Source organism: Momordica charantia, assembly GCF_013281855.1.
Source record: "Momordica charantia cultivar OHB3-1 chromosome 10 unlocalized genomic scaffold, Mcharantia_2.0 BLBB01000010.1, whole genome shotgun sequence".
NCBI lineage: Eukaryota > Viridiplantae > Streptophyta > Magnoliopsida > Cucurbitales > Cucurbitaceae > Momordica > Momordica charantia.
The window spans coordinates 13,334,923-13,354,889 of NW_028275158.1; the positions used below are offsets into that span (position 1 = coordinate 13,334,923).

The following is a 19,967-nucleotide window of genomic DNA, read 5'->3' on the forward strand; positions in this document are numbered from 1 at the left end:
GGGCCACTCTTACCCATACAGATCAAAGAACGAGCCCTCACGGGCAGGAGTCCATAACTCACTCAGGATTGAGAATGAGTTGCCTAGTCATCCTAAGAAATGACAATCTATTAGTTAACGGTGTTACAACTAAAGATTGCCTATTTCGCGGTCCGGTCTTATACAAACTCATTGTATAGGATACCCCCACTCCCATGTCTCCACACGAACGACCTGGATCGAGTCGTCTGTAACCTTTACAGAGCGGGCCGTATCCATAGTGTTGCTAGGATAAGGTACCCAGCCTTATCCATATACTATAGACCCTTTAGGTTATTCACGGGACATTATCCATTCATATATCAAGGGTATATCAAATATATACCCCCCCTATATCAACTATATACCTAGTATATATACTGTCCCGATTACATCATAAATAACCTTGGATGTTTAGTTTATTGGATTTTTGAAAATGCAAAGCTATGATTCAACAACAAATTTATTGAATAAAACTTTATTAAATAGACATTTGTTTTTACAAAATACAAACTACGAGTTTAGGGCAACACATCCAACAGGTTATACACACATTGCACGTCATATATAGGGGGTTGGATGTTAATGGTCATAATTGTTCACACTTAATGTAGCTTGGGAGAACATAAAGGGTCACAATGGTTGAATTATTAATTAATTCATGGAAAAACGCATCAAAATGTGTTGGAAATTTTAAAGGCCGTATCCATCACCAACATTATTTTTCTTATTGAGGCAGTGGTCTCGACGTCCCAGAGAGAGTGAGACCGAATTAGTTAAGATATGCGAAGAGAGCATGAGCGAGATGAATGAGAGAGAAGAGCGAGAGCGAGAGAGAAGAGCGAGAGCGAGAGAAAAACCAGAATATCAAACATATAAATACACTGTACACAATAACATAAATGAATTAAGCAGCGATTTACATATAAGGAACGAGAGTTTTGGATTATAAGGAGAGTCATGTACACCATCTACATCATTACCCCAATCTCTGTATGCAGACGTTCGTGTTGTCATGATTGGGTTGTTACATATCTGCCTATTGTGACGTGATGTACCGCACCAACTATACTCTTAGACTCATGCTAATCTTGTGCCTGGAGCATTACAGCGAAAGTCAAAATCTCAAAAACCGACCAAATAACCGAAATTGACAAAATGGAGAAGTAACATTTTCTTTAATTAGGTCAGCTTCAATATATTAAAAGTTGGCAGCTAGTAGGTTGGAAGGCCTGTATAATGGTATATCCTACCAATTAGCCAATATATATTATACATATTTTTTTTTTGGAATGAAACTTCTTATGCATGTTTCGTGGTGGAAGGTACAAGGTAGAATATTGTTCTAGTAGGTATACACTGCTAGGTACTATATATTTTCCTATAGCACACCTATCCAAGATTCAAACTTCTATTACTCTTGAAACGACCCACCATTCTTGTCTCCTTCACATCAAAGTTAGTCAACCACATTTCTCACTCTCAAACTCACTGCTCAAGCCGCTCTTTTGAAGGTAAATTAGCTTATAAATATTTGTTTGGGGAAAATTAGTGTTTGCCCCTAAGTTTTAGGAATAGCTCACTTTGATTCGAAATTTTTAAAAACTGCACACTAGCCCCTAAAAATTATAAATTAGTTCACTTTTGTCCCTAATGGAATTGTTTTGTCATTTAAAGTAATAATTTTTCCTCTATAATATATATTTTTTTATTAATTTATAATGTTAATATGTTAAAAAAATTATATATTTTTATGATTAAAATTACAAACTTGACACTAAAAACATATAAAAAAAATTTATTGCCTCTTGCTCTATCACTATTTTCTCCAATTTATCACCCCTTCCACATCGCCAGTCGTCTCCCACGCCTCTCTTCTTGTTGTTGCTTTCTCACATCCTATAGGAGATTGATTGCTAAAATCATCATTAGCTGACAAATATGTAGGAGTTCAAAAAGCTCCTCTGAATGACATTAATATGTGGTCTATGTTAGAGTTGATTGAGGTTATAAAGTCATTAGGGTATAGTAAATAGGAGGATGTGTGGTACGAAGATTCTGATGGTTGTTACAAGTTAATAAATTCATATAAAGTAACTATGGATTTAGCATCTCTAGCTTTGGTAAATGTAAACAAGTCCATTAATGTAATTTTAGAGCATTTAGTGAATTAGGATTACATGAAACATATTTGTGAAGGTGATGAAGGACTTGATGACGTGAAGGATGATGTAGATGATATATATTTCTCTTATAATGAGGAAGATCTCAACAATGAGTTGGACCAAACCCTCTAAAAGATAAAGAAGTTGATGATAACAATTGTGAAGAGAATTATAGATTGAGAAACTTTGATGAAGGTGTTGGGATTACAAGAAATGCAAACAAAATCTCACATTGGCTAGGGAGGGGGAGGGGGGGGTGATCCATAGTATATGAAAGAGGACAATTATCTTCAGAAACAAAAAAAAAAAAAGGGTTCTGCCCAAAGCGGAGAATATCATACCATTATGGAGATACTTGGGATACGAGGGGTCGAAGATGTTCAAATTAGATATGATAAGGTGGCAACAATTTAGTTGAGGACTCTATGATAAATATACATACAGTTAGTCATTAGATGACATTAAAAAACTTCAAAGTGGTTAGTTGACAAATTAGTGAAGAGAATTAAAGAGTAACCAAACATTAAGTGTACACTCACTCATTCAACAAAAGCTTAAAGAAAAAATATGTTGTTAAGACTTTTAGAAGCAAGGCATATATGAATTTAGTAGAATGAAGAATAAACCACGGGGGCAAGAACACATTGTAATCTTCATTAATTGATCAAGAGTACAGTAAACCCATTATATAGAAGGGCTGAAGAATACAACAAATTACTAACAGCTCAAGTACTGATTTTGCAACTAATAACAGAAAAATAAACTGATATAAACTGTAGTCAGTGTGCTATCTTAATATCCCCCCTCAAGCCAATGTCAGTAGGAGCAAAAACATTGAGCTTGGACCTTAAAGCCAGAAAAGACTTCGCAGATAGTGGTTTTGTAAGGATGTCAGCCACTTGCTCATGTGCTGGAACATGATAGACACGGAGCTTCTTTTGCACTACCAGATCTCTCACAAAATATATATCAAGTTCAACATGTTTAGTACGCGAATGTAATATTGGATTTGCACTTAGGTGAACAGCACCTAGATTGTCACACCATAATATTGGAGGCGTGGACAGAGGAATAGCTAGCTCAATAAGGAGGGATTTTAACCAAACAAGCTCCATAGCAGCATTAGCCAACATCGAAACTCAGCCTCTGTACTAGATCTGGAAATAATGTGTTGTTTCTTCGATCCCCACGAAACCAGATTACCACCAAAATATATGCAAAACGCGGAGGTAGATTTTCTGTCATCAGGATCGGAAGCCCAATCGGCATCAGCAAATCCATGAACACTGAGAGCTGCTGGTTTAGAAAGAACTAAGCCATGATGGAGAGTGCCTTTAAGATATCTGAGTATACGTTTGGTGGCCTGCCAGTGAAGAAAGGTTGGAGCATGCATGAATTGGCAAATTTTGTTGACTGAATAAGCAATCTCGGGACGTGTAATTGTAGCATACTGTAGAGATCCAACAATGCTACGATATAGTGAAGGATCGTTGAATAATTCACTACCTCTAGCTGAGATAACAGAGCCACTCAACATTGGTGTGGATATAACATTTACCTCAAACATCTTAGCACGATGGAGCAAGTCAGTAAGGTATTTAGTTTGAGACAAAAACATACCACCATTGGGAGTGTAGGAAACTTCTATTCCCAAAAAATAATTGAGTACACCCAAGTCTTTTAGAGCAAAGGTTTGATGAAGGCAGTCTATAAGAGATTGAATCTCATAAGTAGAAGATCCGGTAACAATGATATCATCTACGTATATCAGAACATAGCAAGTAGTTGTAGTAGTAACCTTCATGAATAATGACGTGTCAGCTCGAGAATTAACAAAACCAGCTTTAACTCAGAAGTCTTTTAATCGGTCATACCACGCCCGAGGTGCCTGCTTGAGGCCATATAAGGCCTTTTTGAGCTTACATACCAATGGTGATAAGGAAGAAGAATTAGGAGCACAGAAACCAGTAGGTTGTTCCATAAAAACTTCCTCAGTCAATAACCCATGAAGAAAAGCATTGTTTATGTCTAATTGTCGAATCACCCAATTCTTAGCAAGAGCCATAGTTAATAGTACTCGAATAGTGATAGGCTTGACTACGGGACTGAACGTCTCAGAGTAATCAAAATCTGCCACTTGATGAAAACCTTTTGCCACTAAACGAGCCTTGTATCGAGATATGGAACCATCCGAATTCCTTTTTATTTTGAAAACCCACTTGCATCCTATGATCTTTTTATCTTTAGGAGTAGGAACCAAATCCCAAGTTTGGTTAGCTAAGAGAGCTGCATATTCAATATCCATAGCTTGCTTCCAATGAGCACATTTTAGAGCAGTTCTAACATTAGGCGGTTCAGCATCTAAAAATTCAGTTAAAAATGCTTTTGGCTTCCGAATGCCATTCTTGGCACGGGTCACCATTGGATGAGTATTCAATATAGGACCTTGAGACAATGTAGGTAAGGAATCAGGAAGGGAAGAGCGAGGAACTGATATAATAGTATCAGGTTGATTAGATGGAATATTGAAGGTAAGGAAGACTGCAGTGGTGAGGGGTCAGATGAAGAGTAGTGACATGTATTGAAGAATTGGAAGGTGATGGTTGGTGGATATTAGAATCAGGAGGAAATAGATTTGGTGAAGCAGATGGAATTGGAGCAGGAGAAATAAGAGACACAGGCGCAGAAGGTAATGAAACAGTGGGTAGAGAAGCAAGAGAATGAGTGGACAACAGAGAGTTTTCTGACGTAGACTTTGATTTATAAGGAAAGACTGTTTCATTGAAAATAACATGGCGAGAGATGAATAATCTACCATTGTTTGCAAGACATTTGTAGCCATGATGAATATTACTATAGCCCAAAAATAGACAGGGCGATGAACGAAATTGAAGTTTGTGATTATTAAAAGGTCGAAGATAGGGAAAGCAGAGACATCCAAACACTTTGAGAAATTTGTAATTAGGTTTGGTATGGAACAAAGTTTCCATAGGACTTTTACCTTGAAGGACTTGTGTTGGTAGTCTATTAATGAGATAGACAGACGTAGAGAAAGCATCATCCCAGAAAGATAAAGGTAAGGAAGCATGAGAAAGAAGAGTTAAACCCATCTCAACAATATGGCGATGTTTCCTTTCAACGATGCCATTTTGTTCAGATGTATGTGGACAAGTAATCCTATGAAGAATACCATGTTGTTTAAGGAAATGAGTGAAGGAGCGAAATTCACGTCCCCAATCAGTTTGAAGCATTTTGATAGGATGATTAAGTAGTTTTTCTACTTGAGTTTTGAAAGTTATAAATGTTTGTAAAGCTTCGGACTTGGATTGAAGAAAATAGATCCAAGTATAACGTGAGTATGTGTCAACAAAGCTCATATAATATTTGACACCATTACGTGAAGATATATGAGAAGTGCCCCACAAATCTGATTCAATAAGTTGTAACGGCGCAGTAAACAGAAGTGGAATGAGAAAATGGAAGTTTATGATTTTTACCAATTGCACAAGGTTGACAGAATTCTGAAATTTTATTAGAAATGGAGATATTACACTGTTTAAGCACTTGCTGAGTAATGGTAGGGGAGGGATGACCTAGGCGAGAGTGCCATAAGGTATCATTTACAATAGATGTATTACAAGATGACTTAGAAGAACAGCAGGTATCAGAAGAATAAGTAGCAGAGGAAGTAAGCAATGCAGTTGGAGAGGAATTGGAACTGGGATGTGCTTTCACCATGTCAAATTTGTAAAGACCTTCATGTAAATGACCTTGAAGAAGAATTGTCCCATTGGTTTGATCCTTCACAAAGCAAGTAAAGGGATGGAACTCAAAAAATACATGGTTATCTCTAGCAAATTGACTGACACTAAGCAAAATTTTTGTCATATGAGGAACATGTAAGAGATTATCAATCTTGAAAATAGGAGAATTAGGTAGATTAGGAGCAGTAGAGTTAGTAGGTGAAAGGAATGTGTTACCAGTGTGTTTGGGGATTAAGTACCCTGGACACGTGGAGGACCCCTATTGGTGCTCCAAGATGGCCCATGAAGTTATGCCTAGCTCGGATAGCCGAGATGGCTGCCACCAACGTCGGCGAAAGCTAAGTATGAGGGCCGAGGTGAACCTGGCTCAGGTCCGACCTGCCCAGAGGCTCGATAGGGGCCGATGTGAGCAACTGTCTGCGGCGTGATTATCGGACGTAACCGTTGGTCCCGAGATCACCGAGCGTAACCGACGGTCCCGAGATTACCGGGTGTAACCGTCGCAAGATTGGCGGGACTACCACCCATAAGTAGAGGGCCTCACTCCACGATCAGGTACGATGATTCTTGACCTCGAACTAAACTGGGAATCCGACCTATACTGACTTGATCGTCGGAGTGCTCACCTTTTTGTGCAGGTCCGCCCAAGTATTCAGATCGGTCCGGAGGCCGAGTTCGAGCTGCAATCAGAAATACACTGTTGTGCATATCCTTGCATAAACATTTGACGCCGTCTGTGGGAAGACAATCTAAGTCATCCCAATTCCTTTAAACCAACGCGCGAGCGAACATGGTTCAACCAGCGAACTCGACCAGTACGACAGATCGAAGGACTCTAGCTGCCAGCGATGCCCACCAGAGGGAGGTCGGAGCAGCAGCGGTAGAGGGGCAAGGTCACGACGGCCCAGTAACGGAACCCCTCCGCAGGTCGGCACGGATCACCGCACCTGCCCTACCGCCTGCGCACCCGAGGACGTCCAAGGCCACCCGTGGCCGAGGTGGGACCTCTAAGAAGGGCGCCCGGGGTCCAGCCCTGGATCCAACAAGCGAGAACCTTGATGCGCTCAAGAGAGGGATGGAGGCAATGCGCACACAAATGCGCTCCATGGAGGAAATGTATAACGACATGATGCTGGCTGCAGGCGCAGGGTCCCGATCTGAAAATCGAGTGACGCGCGCGGACGTACGCGAGCGAAGGGGTTCCCACCTCGGCCCGGCCGAGGAGGAACGTCCCGAAGACAACGAGAGCGAGGGGTATACTCACCAGAGGGGAGACCTCCGTGAGCATCTCAACAGAAAGAGAGGCTCATCTCCCCGAAAAGGGCAGTCACCGTCCCGCTCACACAGGAGTTCCAACCAGCAGGCTGAATCCTCTCACAATCCCGCAGGGATAATCACAAGGGAGGAGTTCGACCAGCTGAGGGGGGAGCTCGATGCTCAGGTGGAGGCCTTAAAGGCCAAATGCGAGCAGAAAGACGATTCGCTGAACGATGGCGACTTGGGAGAATCGCCTTTCACCTCGGACGTTTTGGAAGCACCAATCCCTCCGAAGTTCAAAGCTCATACCGTGAAGCCTTATGACGGGACGAAGGACCCCAAGGACTATGTCGAGGTCTTTGAAGGCCTCATGGACTTCCAAGCGGCATCAGACGCAATCAAATGCCGCGCCTTTCAGATTGCGCTTACTGGCAGCGCGCGATTGTGGTACCGGAGACTGCCAGCCAGGTCGATCTCGACCTACTCTCAGCTGAGAAGGGAGTTCCTTGCCCAGTTCTCTTCCCGGCACTACGACAAAAAGACAGCGACCCATCTTGCCACCATCAGGTAGAAGGAGGGTGAGACGCTGCGGGAGTATGTCACCAGATTCCAGGAGGAACAGTTGAAGGTTGCACACTGCTCCGATGAATCGGCCATGTGCTATTTCCTCACCGGTCTAGCCGACGAAGCCCTCACGGTGAAGCTTGGAGAGGAGACCCCGGCCACCTTCGCCGAGGTACTCCAGAAGGCGAAGAAAGTCATCGACGGCCAGGAGCTCCTCCGAACCAAAACCGGCCGACCTGAGCGAAAGGTCGGCCGGGGCAGAAGTGGAAAAGATGAAAGGGCAGATCCCAAGTCCAAGGATAAGGGATCCTTCTCCAATGGCCGACCTGAGTATCGAAGGGTGGAGAGCGGACCTACCAGGAGCCGACCTTACGAGCGCTTCACCCCAACCACGATTCCAATTTCCGAAATCCTAACGAACATCGAGGATTCTGGAATGGAAAAACTACTCAAGCGTCCGGAGAAACTTCGGGGAGCCCCGGAAAGGCGCAACAAAGACAAGTATTGCCGCTTCCATCGGGAGCACGGCCACAACACGTCGGACTGCTGGGAATTGAAGCGCCAAATTTAGGATCTAATTCAAGACGGCTACTTCAAGAAGTTCGTGGAAAAACCCAGGACCAGCTCAGCAGAGAAAAAGGAAGAGCGAAAGCGTTCAAGGACGCCGCCCCGGCGCACTGACCGACCTGCGGTCATCAATACCATTTTCGGAGGGCCAAGCGGGGGTCAATCCGGACATAAAAGAAAGGAGTTAGCCCGTGCAGCCAGGCGCGAGGTATGCATCATCAGGGAGCAGGGGCCGACCTGCCCAATCACCTTCGACGGTGCAGACTTGGGGGAGGTCCACCTGCCCCACAATGATGCCCTTGTGATTGCTCCCTTGATCGATCATGTGGTGGTCAAGAGAGTGCTGGTAGACGGGGGCGCATCCGCTAACATCCTGTCCTTACCGACCTACCTTGCCTTGGGCTGGACGAGGTCGCAATTGAAGAGAAGCCCGACGCCGCTGGTTGGGTTCTCTGGAGAGTCGGTCATCCCAGAGGGTTGCATCGACTTGCCGGTCACGCTGGGGCAGGATCAAACTCAGGTCACTTAAATGGCCGAGTTCGTGGTAGTTGATGGCAGATCAGCCTATAACGCCATCTTTGGGAGACCCATCATCCACTCATTTCGGGCCATTCCCTCAACACTTCATCAAGTTTTGAAGTATTCCACCCCCAATGGCGTGGGCACGATCCGAGGGGAACAGACCGCTTCGAGGGAGTGCTATGCCGCCGCACTCAAAGGCTCGTCGGTCTACGCCCTCGAAACTCTCAGGGATGGGACGCTCGAGTTCGAGGCCGACCTGCCGAGGAAGGAATTTGCCGCACCCACTGAGGAGCTCGAGCTTGTTCCTCTGCTTAGTCCCGAGAAGCAGGTAAGCATAGGAACCAAGCTGGGGGCCACCGACAGAGAGGAGCTAATCCACTTCCTCAGATCCAACTCGGACGTCTTTGCGTGGTCCCATGAGGACATGCCTGGCATAGACCCGCGGATTATGACGCATCGCCTCAGCATAGATCCATCATTCCGACCTGTAAAACAAAAAAGAAGACCTATGAACAAGGAGAGGAGTGATGTAATTGTTGAGGAAGTTGGCAAACTTTTGAAAGCTGAATACATAAGAGAAATTTCGTATCCCGAGTGGCTCTCCAATGTTGTATTAGTTAAAAAATCTAACGGCAAGTGGAGAATGTGCGTAGATTTTACGAATTTAAATAAGGCATGCCCGAAAGATTGCTTCCCACTGCCGAGGATTGATCAGCTCGTGGACGCCACAGCCGGGCACGAACTGCTCACCTTCATGGACGCCTACTCTGGGTACAACCAAATCAAGATGCATGTCCCAGATGAAGGTCATACCGCTTTCATAACAGACCAAGGGCTGTACTGCTACAAGGTCATGCCCTTCGGGTTAAAGAACGCAGGAGCGACCTACCAGAGAATGGTGAACAAAATGTTCGCCAAGCAGATCGGCCGGAATATGGAAGTGTATGTGGACGACATGCTTGTCAAGAGCAAGCAGTCTAAGTCGCATCTCTCCGACCTGACCGAAGCCTTCGAGGTCTTGAGGGCATATCAAATGAAGCTCAACCCTGCTAAATGTGCCTTTGGGGTCACCTCGGGAAAATTCCTTGGCTTCATGGTAAACAACCGGGGAATCGAGGCCAACCCCGAAAAGATTAAAGCCGTGATCGAGATGGAGGCACCGAAAACGCTGAAGCAGCTTCAGTGCCTCAATGGCAGGATTGCGGCCCTGAACCGGTTTGTCTCAAGGTCGACAGACAAGTGCCTCCCTTTCTTCAAGGTCTTACGAAAGAAGGGGCCGTTTGAATGGACAGCGGAGTGCGAGCAAGCGTTTCAGCAATTGAAGAGCTACCTCTGTTCGGCACCCTTGCTTGCCAAGCCCATGCCGGGGGACAAGCTCCAGTTGTACTTGGCAGTGTCTGACAGCGCCGTCAGCTCGGCCCTAATCAGGCAAGAGGAAGCACGGCAAAACCCGGTCTACTACACAAGCAAGGCTATGACCGAAGCCGAGACCAGATACCCTCAAATGGAAAAGTTGGCTCTTGCTCTAGTCACCTCGGCCCGGCGGCTTAGACCATACTTCCAAGCCCATACTGTGGTGGTGCTCACTAACCTGCCCCTAAAAAACATCTTCCATAAGCCAGAAGCTTCTGGACGCCTGATGAAGTGGGCAATGGAGCTAAGTGAGTACGACATCCAGTTCGAACCCAGAACTGCGTTGAAAGGACAAGCAGTGGCAGATTTTATAGCCGAGCTCACACCAGCTTCCGAGCTGAGTGAGTCCGACCTACCGTGGACAGTCTATGTCGACGGATCCTCCAATGAGAAGGGGTGCGGAGCCGGGGTCCTCTTGCTCGGACCAGGAGGCGAGCGATTTGAGTATGCCTTGCGGTTCGGCTTCCGGACTTCTAACAACGAGGCAGAGTATGAAGCATTTATTGCCGGCCTGCGACTCGCTCGAGCATTGGGGGCCTCTTGTGTTAAGGTCTTCAGTGACTCCCAGCTGGTCGTGAGCCAGATCAAGGACGAATATCAAGCCAAGGACGCCCGAATGGAGAGGTATTTGGGCAAGGTCAGATCATGCCTCGCCCAGTTTCGAACTTACGAGGTAAGCCGGATTCCGCGAGCGGAAAATTCTAATGCTGACGCCTTGGCCAAGTTAGCATCGGCGTACGAGACCGACCTCGCCAGGTCGGTCCCCGTCAAGGTCTTGGATAATCCTTCGATCTCGGAGCCAGGTCTGATGGAGATCGGCGCTCCAGAATCCTCATGGATGGACCCGATCGTGGACTTCATTAAGGGCAGCTCACCGCAAGACCCCAAGGAGCGCAGAAAGTTGGCAATGCGGGCAGCTCGGTTCGTGGTCCGAGATGGTGCATTGTACCGACGCGGCTTTTCCCTGCCTCTATTGAAATGCCTAACCCCTGAAGAGGGCCTGTACGTCCTCAGAGAAATCCACGAAGGAGTGTGCCGCAATCACTCGAGCGCCCGGTCGCTGTCAGCCAAAGTGATCCGGCAAGGATACTATTGGCCGACCCTCAGCCAGGACGCCAAGACGTTCGTTAGAACTTGCGACAATTGCCAACGCTACGGAACCATAATCCACCAACCTCCCGAGCTGCTCACCCCATCTCGGTCCCATGGCCATTCGCGCAGTGGGGGGTAGATATCATTGGTCCTTTCCCCTTGGGCAAGGGCTAGACCAAGTTCGCTGTGGTTGCTGTGTATTACTTCACCAAGTGGGCCGAGGCCGAGGCGCTTTTCCACATAACGGAATCCAGGGTCACGTCCTTCGTATGGACGAATATCATATGTCGCTTTGGTATACCGCAGGCCATAGTGAAGGATAATGGAAAGCAGTTTGACAACGCCAAGTTCAAAGACTTCTGCAGCAAACTTGGCATAAGTCATCTCAGCTCGTCCCCCGCACATCCACAAGCCAATGGGCAGGTGGAGGCGGTCAACAAGATCATCAAGCGAGGTATCAAACTTAGGCTAGACTCCAAGAAGGGCAGGTGGGCCGAGGAGCTACCAGAGGTTCTATGGTCGTACCGGACCACCCAAAGGGAATCGACGGGTGAGACCCCGTTCGCCCTGGCCTTCGGCTCCGAAGCTGTAGTCCTGGTTGAGATCGGCATGCCATCTGACAGAGTCGAGCGTTACGAGCCTACGGCAAACGCGGAAGAGCTGCTCCTCAACCTCGACTTGTTGGAAGAAAGAAGAGAAATGACACAGCTACGCCTGGCGGAATATCAGGGCAGAATGGCCAGACATTACAACGCCCGCGTTCGACCTCGGACCTTTCAGGTCGGACATCTGGTCCTAAGGAGGATCCAAACCCATGTGGGTGCCCTTGATCCGACCTGGGAGGGCCCGTTTGAGGTCAAGGGCATAATCCGACCTGGGACGTACGTATTGGCCAATCTAAAAGGAGACGTCTTCGCGCACCCGTGGAATGCGGAGCACCTGAAGCGTTATTATCCTTGAAATAACAAAAGGATTTTCAATGCACCTGTAAAGACTGTTCCAAAGGAATTATGATCGGAATAAGTGTGATGATTTAATTTCATGCTTCCGAGTTCGACAAGAAATTAAATGGGGGACACGGACTCCCACGCGATCGCATTCCAGCAGTTGGTTCAAATTCAATCCTTCGAAGCCTAACGGTACGAGGTGCGATGTCAAAACCACTGACGAACTTAAAATTCAAACCTTCAAGGCAAAGGGGGCGATGTGAAAAGTTCAAAGTGGTCAAGCCTCCGAACTTGAGGGTACGAGGAGCGATGTGAAGAATAGCTACGGACTTGGGATTTTAGCCTTTTAACGTTTTTAAGTTAAGAGCACGATGTTAAAAAATCCAGAGTTGGTGCAATGCATTGAATGCTAGACAGAGATTCAAATTCAAACTTTCAAATTATGTTAATTAAAGGCGCGACTTCAAAAGTAGGAGGTGCGAGGTGACGTTAGCTGTAGTTCAAAGGAGAAGCAAAGAAAAACGGTTGCCAACAACAAAGTGGAGGCCAATGGGAGTCTCTTCATTAAATGAAGAGCAGAGCCAAGGCTTATAGACCTTGCAGCTCTGCCCTGACACTTACAAAAAGAAAAGGAGGAAGAAGAAAAGGGGGGTCGCCTAAGAGCCTGCTGGGGGAGCGCCCTCCTGAGGAGAGCCGACCTGGTCCTCTTCGGGATCGGAGCAGTCAGAATCCAGATCCCTGACATACTGATCCACCAATGCTTGGGGGCCAGGGGTGCCGCCAGGACCAGACGCCCACTTCTCGGCATACCTCCTTTTCAGACCGCTGAGATCGATCTGAAGGTCGGGCATGTCGGAAGCAATGCCCTTCATGAGGAACTTGAAGCCCGCGTCGGAGAAATCTTTGGCAAATCCATCGAAGTCAGGATGTTGCCTAAACGCTTCCTCCAGTAGGACTCCATTGTTGAGGCGCTCCTTCGCCGTCTCCAGCTCGGCAGTCGCATGCTCCAGCTCCTTATCTTTCGTTTCGAGCGCCTGGAGCATGTCGTCCTTTTCCTTCAAGAGCTGGAACTTCTCCCTCTCCAGGCCCCTGGTAATAGCATGGGCAGCTCGGAGTTGGGCCTTGCGCCTGTCCTCCTCCTTCTTCAGCAGCTCGGCCTGAGACTCCACCTCGGCCTTCAAAGTCTCCACCTCAGATTGAGCCTTCAGCAGCTCATCCTTCATGGTGGAAGAAGCAGCTTCCAAGGCAGCGGAGAACTCCTCTTTCTCCCTCGCTACCAGAACTTCCCTCCCATCCAGCTCGGCCTTGACAGCCAGAGCCGACTGAATGGAAGCAACGAACGCCTGCGAAATGGTACAAGGAAACAGTTAGATCGAACAACCTGTTGGGCGGAAATCAAGCAAAAAATGGGGCACTGGTCTTACCTCGGCGGCGTAGTCAATGGTCCTCTGCAGAACGGACCCAGGGGCGCTCACAAATTTGGACGCCCTCCTTAGGCAACGGTCCAAACTCGCAGCTGAGATGCGGGTCACCTGCTCCCTCACCCCAAAACTTGACGGCTGAATTCTGAACTGTGCCGTCACGTCAGACGTCCCGCCCATCCTGGCCGCAGGATCGTCCACCCGATCAGCAAAGCCTGCAGGCAAGACCCTGCTAGCTCCGACCTCCGAGGCGGAGGTCGCCTTCTTCTTCTTCCTGCGCTTCGGAGGAGCTTCCTCCCTCGCCTCCTCGCCCAAAGGCGGGGTGTGCGCCGCCTCGGTCAGATCCCTGGGGCGCTTCTCCCTCGAGGGACCCCCAGAAGACTCCAGCTCGATCACCGGGGCTGGATCTTCCGAGGCAGACCCTACCACGGCAGGGGTGGCAGGTTCCGAACTTTGGGCAGCCTCAAGAGCATGGGCTCGGCCCTTAGACTTGCGCTTCACGCCGCTTGCAAATCCGCAAACCATTGCTGCAAAATAAAACAAGGGTCAGCACAAGGTTAGAGGAAAAAAGGGGGGAGGCAAGCTCGGCATACCAAGTTCAGAGTTCGGTCTTGAGGATTCAATAGGACGAACTGCGGGGTTGTAATCTAGTAGCCCGGACTCAAGCAGCAGTTCGTCGGTCACCAGGGTTCCGACCTTCCTACCCTTCGGAAAGCGCTCCTTGTAGTATTTCAGCGTATCGAAGGAGGCTTGCGTAAGCTCGGGAACTGGTCGGATTGAAACTGCACGAGGACAAGATCCGAGTTAGACATGAATGCCAGAAGAAATTTACGAAAAGTAAGAACTATTCCGTACCTAGGTTCCCAAACCTAGTGGGGACGTCGAAGAAGGAACGACCTGACTCGTCCTTTGCGAGCCATTCCCCGGACGCATAGAACCACTTCCTCACCCATCCCTTGATGGAGGTCGGCCCCTTAACTATACCGCCTGCGCCTTTCCTTGCGCACATGTAGAACCGACCAGGCTTCTTAGCTATCCTTTTCGCCTCGAAGCACGCGAGGAGCTGGTCTACGTCCAACAGCTCAACCTCCTCACTGTCCCGAGCTTGTAGCAAAAAGAGGATGGCCAAAGCGAAAATGACACCCCACCCATTGGGGGCCACTTGAGCCGGTGCCAACCCAGTCCGGAAGAGAAATTCTTGGACAAAAGGGTGAAGGGGAAGTCTGAGGCCGTACTCAAACATTTTGAAGTAGAGAGTGACCCATCCCTCTAGAGGATTGTCAACTCTCTCCCCCTCCTCCGGAAGCCTGAGGAGGATGTTCTCGGGGATGGCGAACCCCTTACGGAGGGATCCGAGGTAGTGCTCAGGTATCCTAGAAGGGTATTCCAAACCCTGACCTGAGGTGGAGGCATCGCTATCCTCCCCGTCATCGGAGATTCTAAAGTTTTCTATCTCCTCGAGCTCGGACTCTAACCTACGAGCTAACTCGGATCCTAGGTTGCTACTAATAGAGGACGACATGACAATTACGTTCGAAAGAAAAAAAGGGAAGAGACCGACCTACCAAGGGTTCGAGCTGCCTTCAGATCGAACTCCAAGAATTCAAGGAACGTAAGGTATGAACTGAAGGATTGTGGGTATTTATAGCCCGTCGGAGGAATTTCCCACCGTACACGTGTAATCAACGAGCGGCTAGGATCCTCTCTGAGATCCGAAGCGTTGGAATATTTGAATATTCCGACGATAAATCTTCCGCGACGGTTGCATTTTCCCACGAATAGGAAGTCGCCACGTGTCCAAAGCAAGTCGAATGAACTTCTCTGCCAGGTCGAGATCGGACCAGACAGAGAGGGGGCCAATGTTTGGGGATTAAGTACCCTGGACACGTGGAGGACCCCTATTGGTGCTCCAAGATGGCCCATGAAGTCATGCCTAGCTCGGATAGCCGAGATGGCTGCCACCAACGTCGGCGAAAGCTAAGTATGAGGGCCGAGGTGAACCTGGCTCAGGTCCGACCTGCCCAGAGGCTCGATAGGGGCCGATGTGAGCAACTGTCTGCGGCGTGATTACCGGACGTAACCGTTGGTCCCGAGATCACCGGGCGTAACCGACGGTCCCGAGATTACCGGGTGTAACCGTCGCAAGATTGGCGGGACTACCACCCATAAGTAGAGGGCCTCACTCCACGATCAGGTACGATGATTCTTGACCTCGAACTAAACTGGGAATCCGACCTATACTGACTTGATCGTCGGAGTGCTCACCTTTTTGTGCAGGTCCGCCCAAGTATTCAGATCGGTCCGGAGGCCGAGTTCGAGCTGCAATCAGAAATACACTGTTGTGCATATCCTTGCATAAACACAGTGAGAAGAATGTCCAAACCTATTCCATTCCCTACATGTATCTGGTTTCCACCTGAATACTCATGTCCAACTGTGAAATTTTCTGATGAATTTGTAATATGATTCGTGGAGCCCGAATCTGGATACCAGCAGCTGTCAACATTTGAATTTGGATTAACAACCATTGCTTGCATTTGTCCATTGTGAAACTGATTTTGCATATGAGTGGGACCATACGCTTGAAAATGCTGACCACTATTCTGCTGCTGTTGGGAATTACCATTTGACAATCCATTTCTCTGCTGTCCCTCAAACCGGAAGTAACATTTCATTGCAGTGTGGCCAAATTTGCCACAAATCTGGCACTGTACTCTATTATTATTATTCCATTGTCTGCCCCTATGGAAATTTCTGTTCCCATTATTTCGGCTGCCCCTTTGGCTATTTTGGTTGTGATAATTCTTGATAGAATTATCAGTAGGTTTCTTCTCTGTATTATGAAACATAAGATTTGCTACAGGTTGTGTTCAATCAGAATTGATCACTGCATTTCTTTCTATTCTGTTCTCATGAGTTAACAATAAGGCATATATTTCTTGAAGAGGTTTAGGTTTTGATTTTGCAGAAATCACAGAAACAATAGAATCAATTCTATTCCTAAACCAGAAAGGATGTAAACTATATGTTCTTGCATTGTTATAACACATCCAACAGCATCCAGGGCACTAACAAGATTCTTCACTTTAATCGTGTAATCTTTAATACTCATATTACCTTTCTTCAGGTTTTGTAGCTCTCCTTTCAATTGCATAATTTTGGCTGTATTAGCAGTGGAGTACAATCGTTCCAACGATCTCCAAATTTCTCTTGCTGTTGTGCACTCTATCATTTGCGCAAGGATTTCTTCAGTCATCGAGCCCAATAACCACGATGACAACAGTTTGTCTTGCCGATTCCAGGGAGTATATTCTGGGTTTTCTTCCGGTAATGCAGTACTTGCATTTTCACTATTGATTATTGGCAAGAATTGCGGAGGAGCTTGTTCTAATTCTTTGATGTACTTTTCTAACCCATGACCTTGAATCACTATTAGGATCTGAAATTTCCATAGCAAGTAATTGCTATCCGTGAGTTTGATTAAAGAAATTTGATGGCCTGGATTTGTAATCACTGAACTCGAACTTTGTCCTGGTATGGTGGTTGCTCCATTGTTAATCGAGGATGCCATTGCCGTTAAGCAGTAGCTTTGATACCATATGAATTTAGTAGAATGAAGAATAAACCACGGGGCAAGAACACATTGTAATCTTCATTAATTGATCAAGAGTACAGTAAACTCATTATATAGAAGGGCTGAAGAATACAACAAATTACTAACAGTTCAAGTACTGATTTTGCAACTAATAACAGAAAAATAAACTGATATAAACTGTAGTCAGTGTGCTATCTTAATAGCATACAGAGTCAAGAGAAAAGCAATTGAGTTGGTTGAAGGGAACAATGCAGAACAATATGAAAAATGATGGGACTATTTTGGTGAGTTGTTGAGGTGTAATAGTGGAACTAGTGTGAAGTTGAAGGTCAGAGCTCATGACTGTGTGATAAAAGGTGAAAATTGGTCGAACCTATCCATTGTATTTAAGAGATTTCATGTATGCTTCGATGTGAATAAAAACAATTTCTTGGCTAGAGGTAGACGTTGGCTCGACCGATCGAAGTCAAGTTTCAAGAAAAGTCAGCCTATCACTAGTAGCGTTGTCGCTTGATCAGTAGCGAAGAGCATCTCAAAATATGGGGCAAAAGATCAAGCACTTTGGCTCTATCTCCTAGGATGCACTGTTGGTTGAGTTTGAAAGTTGTGTGATGGGTGACTATGAGACTCACATTTCGCTTTCAGTTCGATACCCAACACTGTAACCGATGTTGTAGGGCTCGTCCCCGAATTAGGGGGGAGCCTCTACTAGACCCTCCGCGGGGCTCGAACCAGGGAGGTGGTATCCCCATTCGACCACAAGCCTGTTATGTCGCCACCCACCAGTGGTTACCAGCTATACAACTTATCCAATAATTTGAACATCCAAAAAATAAACTAGACGGATTTTCGTTTGTCCACGAGGTAACTAATGATATTTTTGTCCATAATAGCATAATCGACCTATTTATTTATTTATTTATTTACCTTGCTGCTATTCCTCAAAATGTTATGAAGTGACGAACAATCATATTCTCTTTTCATATTGATTATTTTCAATATCCCAATATGTTGTTGTTGGATCGTGAAAATAGGTCTCAATACCCCAAATAAAGTTTTTTCCTCCATTGTCTATTTAGCCCTTACCCTAACCACTTGAATTTGAAGAAAACATTGAATGAAGAAAAGAGGACCGAGAAGAATAGTCATTCAACCATTTAATTTCCCTACCCTTAATTTTTGCATTTCAAAATGACGTTGTCCTTCTAAAACTCTTGTTTCTTAGAGGGGCCATGACAATATTTCATTAGTCTTCATTGAATTCATTAACATGTCGGGTCAAAGATTTAAATAACAATGATAACTAAATGACATTATTGCAATTTAATTTAAATTCAATTTCGGTGCTTTAAAGTTCAATTGATCATTAGGATGAATCATGTACGCTTATGTATCATCTTTATTTGTTTCTATCACTTATTTCTACATAATTAGCATGGCTTCAATTAGGGGTGAAAGAAATCGAATCGAATCGAAAAACCGACCTATACCGAATTGGTTCGGTTCAATTCGGTTCGATTATATAATATATTCGTACAGACCACACCGAACCGAAACTTTTCGGTTCGCTTGCTTTTAAACCGTACTCTTCCTTTTGTAACCTATTATTTATGCGCCGTTCCTCAACCTTAGTTCACGTCTTCACGAGTCCACGACCACCCCACCCCCCTCAGCTCTCTCTCTTTCTGTGACCATCTCCGGCGACGGCGGCCATATGTAGCGGCGAAGGTGACCCTTTGAACTTGAAGAGAGGACAAGTCTCATTGAGGTGGTTCTAAATTCCAACAACTTTTAAACTCTTTTGTTTGGTTCGTCTGAAATCTCTAGGTTACTGTAATTTTTTAGTTTTTGTTGGATGATTTAAGTCACAGTCGAGATCCATGAAATACAGAAGAAACTACTGAAATTGTCTGTTTCAAAACATGGGACTTTTTTTGTTTGATTTCTAGGAGATAATTTCCTTGAAGTTATGGTAGTGAAATTATGCCAGTTAGTTGTTATGTTCATATCCCCGTTCATTTTCTGCAGTTCAATAGGGGGTTTATATATTTTGAGTATCTTAGAGATTAAGCATCCTTAGCTTTGTTCCCTTTTTCTTGCTTGTTCCTCGTTAAAAGGAAATCAGTTGATCTAGTGCACTTAATGCTCCAAAATTTTGATAGTTCAGCCAATCCATGTCTTGGGTGAACTAGGATAAGGATTTTTTTCTTTATTCTTCTAAATTTGAATATGAAGTTTCAGTTGTTTCCTTTTGCTTGATGTTTCATTATAGATAGATCAAAATTGAATTCATAAAACAGGGAAGCTTGAGCACCAAAGATCTTGATATGTTTCCTTGCAAACAGGGAAGGTGGAAGGTTGGGAGAAAGTAAATCCTTTGAAAGTAAATCGATTTTTTATATTTGGCCTTGAAGCAATGGGTTAGATTCCAATTTCTAACGCTTCATCGCTTCATCGCTTTTGCTTCGAACTGGTTTATTTTGATGTTGCATTTACTTTGGATGTTTACTCGATGAGATTCGATGATGTTGATGTGCATTTTCTTGAGGAAACGTAGAGTACTAATGATTTTGTTTTTAGTTTGAGTTTAATGATTATGTTCTTAGTTTTTTAGTTGAGTTTCTTGAACTTTTTTGTTTGTT

At 45.6% G+C, this 19,967-nt stretch overlaps 1 long non-coding RNA gene across 1 annotated transcript in view; it reads left to right on the forward strand.

The window, feature by feature from the left end:
* Positions 1-18,946: 18,946 nt before the first annotated feature.
* Positions 18,947-19,967, forward strand: part of LOC111025668 (uncharacterized) — a 3,978-nt gene continuing 2,957 nt past the window's right edge. The window contains exon 1 of the long non-coding RNA XR_015788504.1: positions 18,947-19,093. This is a non-coding gene — a long non-coding RNA (uncharacterized LOC111025668). The remainder of the gene's footprint in view (positions 19,094-19,967) is intronic.